This window comes from Diadema antillarum, unplaced genomic scaffold, assembly GCF_040938485.1.
Source record: "Diadema antillarum isolate AM-2024a unplaced genomic scaffold, OU_Dant_1.0 seq00000310_RagTag, whole genome shotgun sequence".
In the NCBI taxonomy this organism is placed as follows: domain Eukaryota; kingdom Metazoa; phylum Echinodermata; class Echinoidea; order Diadematoida; family Diadematidae; genus Diadema; species Diadema antillarum.
Genome location: NW_027271331.1, coordinates 96,045 through 102,285, shown reverse-complemented (window position 1 = coordinate 102,285; position 6,241 = coordinate 96,045). Strand labels below are relative to the sequence as shown.

Sequence of the window (6,241 nt, the reverse complement as noted above, 5' to 3'; positions counted from 1 at the left end):
TGCGCGCTCTTTACAGTCGGGTCGTACAGTGTACGGTGTCCGGTCGTACGACTGGTCTAAAGACCCAGCTTGGCTTAAGACTCTAAGACCAGTCTGGTCGTGTAGTGTGCGGTGGCCTTAACAGTGGTGACCCCATCGGATACTGTCAGCCTGTCTTCTTAGATACTGCACAGGGTTTCCAGCTTCACGCCTTACATAGGCCCTACAAATCACACATCTACATGTACATAATTACCTGATCATAATAGGCTGATCAGTAAATTTTGGGAGAAGCAAGGGGGATCCCTCCAGTTTCATTCAATTTGTAAGGCGTTTACACGCCAAATTGCCCCCCGGCCCCCGGCAAAGTTACTATAGCAACTGGGCCACGTTAGCCTTCATACCGCCATTGTTCGATGCACTTTGCCCCAGGCAACAACGTGTTAAGTTCTCGGAACGTTTTACGGTCCAAAACTCGACTTGTGAGATCGTCTATCAACCAAAAGATGGGAAAGAGGAAGACAAGGGACAAAGGACAGGATCCAGCACCCAAAAAAGTCAAACAGACGTCAAAGGCCAGCAGAAAAAGGGCTCAAAGTACTGTCACAGATGCAGAGGCGCCAGACAATCAGCAACAGGTCAACCCGCCTCGTACACGTACACGTAGACGTAATGGCGGCACAAACGCGGCTGCTTAAACGACAGCACCACAACGGGAGCCATCTGCGGCCCAGGCAGACGTGGCGGTCGGAATGACAGGCCAGCAACCGCCGCATCCACGAGTTACCGATGCATATGCTGCTTGATTCACAGCAAACACCAGTCAAACAGTCAAACAACCTAAACAGGCAACACACTGAAATAGACGGTAGATTGTTGGAAGGGATGAATAGATTTGTTACCAGCCCCACAATCCCTTCCTCTTTCCCCTCCATAGTACCCAATGCGAATTTCCTCCTGGGAAATATGGAAAGAGGGTCACAACCCAGTCCTGGCCAATGTGCCGGGAGTCAACCCGGTGACACAAATCCAGATCAACAACAAAATGAACAACCCAACCACACAGAGCCCCTGTCCCAGGGCCTGCCACAAAACCTTCAAAGGCCAAGTACTCATATCCACAGTCACACCTACCACCAACACCAATCTCCCCTGCACCCGGCTGGGGACAGGTTGGGCACATCCATCCCCCACCACATCCGAGAAAAGATATGGAAGGGGGAATTCATTGATTTGAATTTGTTGATAGACAACCAAGACCATGCAACCCAGGTTATGCAGGACATGGCAGAACAAGAGCGGGCCAACCTCGCAGTAGCACAAGTAGATGGGACCTGGGTATTAAAGCCGGTCACCCCCCCCCCCCCCCTACCAAAAACAAGATTTTCTCCATCGAGGCATGGACAAATGCATTTCTTGTATACATGAGCATATATATTGAGGCACACCCCACAAGCACACACGATCTGCTCAAGTACTGCCATCTGATCCGCTCTGCTGCCTCCCGCTACCATGGCCTTGGTTGGAGGGACTATGACAAAGAATTTCGACACCGCCTCCACAGGAAGGGGGGTTCTTGGGCAATAATGGATGGCGAGCTATGGCTACTCCATGTGGTTAGTGGGGGGTTACCTAGGATGACAAGGGGGGTCAATTACCCACCACAATCTACACGCGAGAACAGGGGTACAGAGAGGAGGCGATACCAGCCCCTCGCAAAGCCCAATAGGAATTTTCGTCCCTCCGCCCCCCGCACACCACAATACTGCTATGACTTCAACAACGGCACATGTACCCGCAGGTACTGTCGATACATGTACAAGTGTGTGCAGTGTGGGAAAAACGGTCACAAAAAAACACAGTGCCCAGGCAACAAGCAACCCAATGCAGGAACCCTCAAACCATCCCAGTAGAGTACTCTATTGTGACACAGGGAATAACAGTACACACCACACTGGGGAGTCACCCCCAATTCATTAATCGAGTAGCAAAAAGGGTTATAATGCACGTGTCGGGACTTGAGATCACTAGCACCAACACCCATCATACTGGACAACCTGAAACCACTATTGAACCAATACCCAAACAAAGTAGCAGCAAGAATGATTCTCACAGGTTTTAGCGAAGGATTCAGATTACACTACACAGGTCCACGTCTGCCGGTAGATCTGCCAAACTTGAAATCGGCAGAAAACAACAAAGAGGAAGCGTTGAGGAAAATAGAAAATGAGATCCAGCCCAATTGGTCTAGTACCCCCCCCCCCCAAAAAAAAAAAAACCTGGCAAATCTAGATTGATTCATCACCTCTCATATCCAGAGGGCTTCTCAATTAATGATTGCATTCCAGACGAGTCCTGTGCTGTAACATATACAACGTTTGATACAGCAGTCAACCTGGTAGCCTCAGCAGGCGTGGGAGCGGAAATGGCAAAGGAAGACATAGAGTCAGCATTCCGCCTGCTACCCATACACCCAGACGACTTTGAACTACTAGGTGTCAAATTCGAAGGGAAATAGTATGTTGACAAGTGTCTACCAATGGGGGTCCGCTGTGCACCAGCATACTTTGAAACATTCTCCACATTCCTTGAATACTGTGCAAGGAGGCAAAGCCAATGTGAGAACATCATTCATTATGTTGATGACTTTTTGTGTGTAGGCTCAACCCAGAAGGGAAGAGTGCCCTGCTACAAAATGATTCAGGCCCTGCGGGATGTTTGTACCGATTTGGGAGTCCCATTAGCAAAAGGGAAATCAGAAGGGCCCACCACATGTCTGACGTTCCTGGGCCTAGAACTAGATTCGGTGAAAATGCAAGTACGGGTCCCCCTGGAGAAGATCCAGGTAATTAAACGCAAAATCAACAAGACTCGGTCAGCCAAATTGGTTACAATTAAGGAAATTCAGTCCATAATTGGCATGCTGAACTTCATATGCAGGGCAGTACGCCCTGGCAGGGCCTTTCTCCGGAGGCTAATAGATATGACTAAAGGACAGACCAGAGGAGATAAGCAAGTGGTCCTTTCAGAAGGGGCAAATGAGGACCTGGGAGTTTGGTTAGAATTTCTAGAAGGTTACAATGGGGTGTCTGTTATCCCACAAGAAGAATGGGTGACAGATGAGGACATAGACCTCTACACAGATGGAAGCGGGGAGGCTATGGTGGCTACCTCAATGGCAAATGGTTCAATGGGAAATGGCCATCGCAGAACATAATTAGGACCACATCCATAGCATGAAAAGAAATGATCCCCATTGTGATTGCAATGATGGTATGGGGAGAGGAACTCAGAGATAGAAGGATACTGTTACACACAGACAACATGGCGGTTAAACACGCAGTCAATAAGCAAACATCCCCATGCCCACAAATAATGGCACTTCTGAGAAATTTGGTAGTAACATGCCTAGTAAAAAACATCTCAATCAAAGCAGTCCATGTCCCCACCCAGGATAATGGCATTGCTGACTCCCTCTTCACGATCCCAGGTCGATCGCTTCAGGAAACTGGCCCCAATGGCAGCGGCACACCCTACTCCAGTTCCAGCAGGGATATGGCAGATTTAGCTCAAGAAGCCCACAGACTGCTTGGACAGGTATTGGCGGAAGGGTCACACCGGGCATACCAAAGGGCGGTTAACGCATTCCAGGAATTCCGTAAAGATCACCACCTGGACCTGTCGTGGCCAGCACCTACAACACAAATCATCTCCTTCATAGCTTTCCTCTCCATTAGAGGTAAAGCGACATCAACCATCTCACTTCACGTAGCAGCCCTGTCATACATGCATAAAATGCATGGCTGGGCAGACCCCACTGATCATTTTGTAATAAAGAAACTACAGGAAGGGAGCAGGAGAGACAAAAAGAAGGGAGATGATAGAAGGCCTATCACACAGGATCTACTCAAAAGGATGATCCCCATAGTACGACTGGTGTGCAAATCCCAGTATGAAGCAATAATGTTCAGGGCTGCATTTCTCCTAGCCTTCTTTGGGTTCCTACGCGTGGGGAGTTCACAGCCCAGCAGAAACATGAGATTACAGATAAAGCACTAATCAGAGATGACATTCAGATAACCCAAACCCCAGGACAATTCATGTTAGTACGCATCCGACACTCCAAAACAGACCAATATGGGCAAACAACCAAATTGAGAATAGGAGAAAATGAAAACAAGGAGATATGCCCAGTGTCGGGCATGACAGCCTTCTTACAGCTGAGGCCCCCCATGAAAGGGCCACTGTTCTGCCACACAAGTGGTTCCCCACTCACCAGGTACCAATTCAATGCAGTTCTGCGAAAAGTGTTGGCATGCATAGGTGCAAACCCAAGCCATTATGGCACCCATTCATTCCGAATAGGAGCTGCAACCACAGCAGGGAAGGGGTACCAGGGGAACAAATTATGGCCATGGGGAGATGGCGCACTGATGTGTACAGGAGGTACATAAGGTAAATTTGGCAGCAACTCCTTTTAAGGAGATCAAGGCCCAGAATGATAGCAAAAGAAAGGAGAAGGAAAGAAAAGAAAAGAAAAATGGATTCTGCTGAACAAAAAAACAAAAAAAAATCGAAAAAAAAACGAAAAAAAAGAAGAAGGAAAAAAAAGAGAAAGAAAAGAAGAAAAAAAAACAAAGAAGAGAAAATAAAAGAAGAAAAAAGTGATAATAAGCCATAAGAGGCAAAATAGTGATGGTGTCAATCACATAATATGAGATCATTATAATAATCCCCCTTTAGCAGTAGCATAATTATTTGGGGATATAATATGCACTTACAGATAGGCCCTCTATTACACAACAATTACGTTATGTGTAGCACAAGATACTGCTGGCTGTCTTATTTTGTCATTTCAGGGCACCCCAACATCTGGATAATGGGTGATAGCATCGTGCGCAGAGCCAAAGAGAGGGCCGCAGCAACACACCAGCTCCAGCTAGGCACACCATACACCATCCAGTGGCATAGCCAAGGGGGCGCAAGACTTGAGGATGTGGAAAGGATGGTGAACAACGGGCTTAGGTATTCCGCTCCCCCATCAATAGTGGTGCTTCACTTGGGGACCAACAACATTGGCCAAATGGATGCATGTAGCTGTAGGGCAGCAATCAGAACAGCCCTCAGCACACTCAGAGCCAGGATGCCACAAGCTCTTATCATGTGGTCTTCAATCCTTCCTCGCCTGGTCTACCATGGGAAGCGACCAACAGGTCATACTAACCAAGATGCATTGGAAGGTGTGCGCATATCGCTTAAAGGACAAGTTCACCTTCATAAACATAAGGATTGAGAGAATGCAGCAATATTAGTAGAACACATCAGTGAAAGTTTGAGGAAAATTGGACAATCGATGCAAAAGTTATGAATTTTTCAAAATTTTGTGTTGGAACCGCTGTATGAGGAGACTACTATAGATTATGAGTCATATGCGTACAACAGTATAAAGAAAATGTAAAGAAAATTTAACATATTTTCACTTTTTTCGCATAATAAAAGAGCACTTGACTTGCCTCTTTCTAAGGGCAGGGGGAATGATATGACCCATAACATATGTCGGTAACGAGTCAAGGGAATGTGTACTTTTTTCAAAAGATGAAATTTTGTGAAAATCTCTTTATACTTTCCTTATATTGTTGTACGCATGTGACATCTAAGTTATTCATACACTGCAGTAGTCTTCTCATCCAGCGGTTACTGCACAAAAACTTCAAAAATTCATAACTTTTGAACGGATTGTCCGATTTTCCTCAAACTTTCAAGGATGTGTTCTACTAATATTGCTACATTCTCTCAATCCTTATGTTTATGAAGGCGGACTTGTCCTTTAACAACTACGCGAGACGACAGACAAAGCGCATGGGTAACGCCTCAATCATCATGCACAATATTGCCAGGAGCAATCACCAAATGTTCATCAGGGATGGCGTCCACCTGTCGGATCAGTGATCAGACATCCTAATTGCGGACCTTGCCCTGGCAATCAAGAAAGCACTATTCCAACAATAAGCCAGACTTGGATAGACCAAAGGTACACCGCTCCCCCCCCCCCCCCCCCCCTCGTTCAGTACGCAGTTGCTTATGAGAATGATACACAAATAGAGGGGCCAGGGCCGCCTGGACAGTCGGTAATGCCACAATACGTGGCAATACAGCCTTGAAGCATGAATGATATATTTACATCATATCATATCGTAATTTTATATATACTGTTTGTACATTTAAGGCGTTGTCACATGAACACCAAACACCCGATAAAGGA

General features: G+C 46.5%; 2 pseudogenes; both read left to right on the top strand.

Moving 5' to 3' along the window:
* Positions 1-485: 485 nt before the first annotated feature.
* LOC139730403 (integrase/recombinase xerD homolog) lies at positions 486-4,438 on the top strand (annotated as a pseudogene).
* A 354-nt stretch (positions 4,439-4,792) lies between these two features.
* On the top strand, positions 4,793-5,988 carry LOC139730402 (uncharacterized; annotated as a pseudogene).
* The last annotated feature ends 253 nt before the right edge of the window (positions 5,989-6,241 follow it).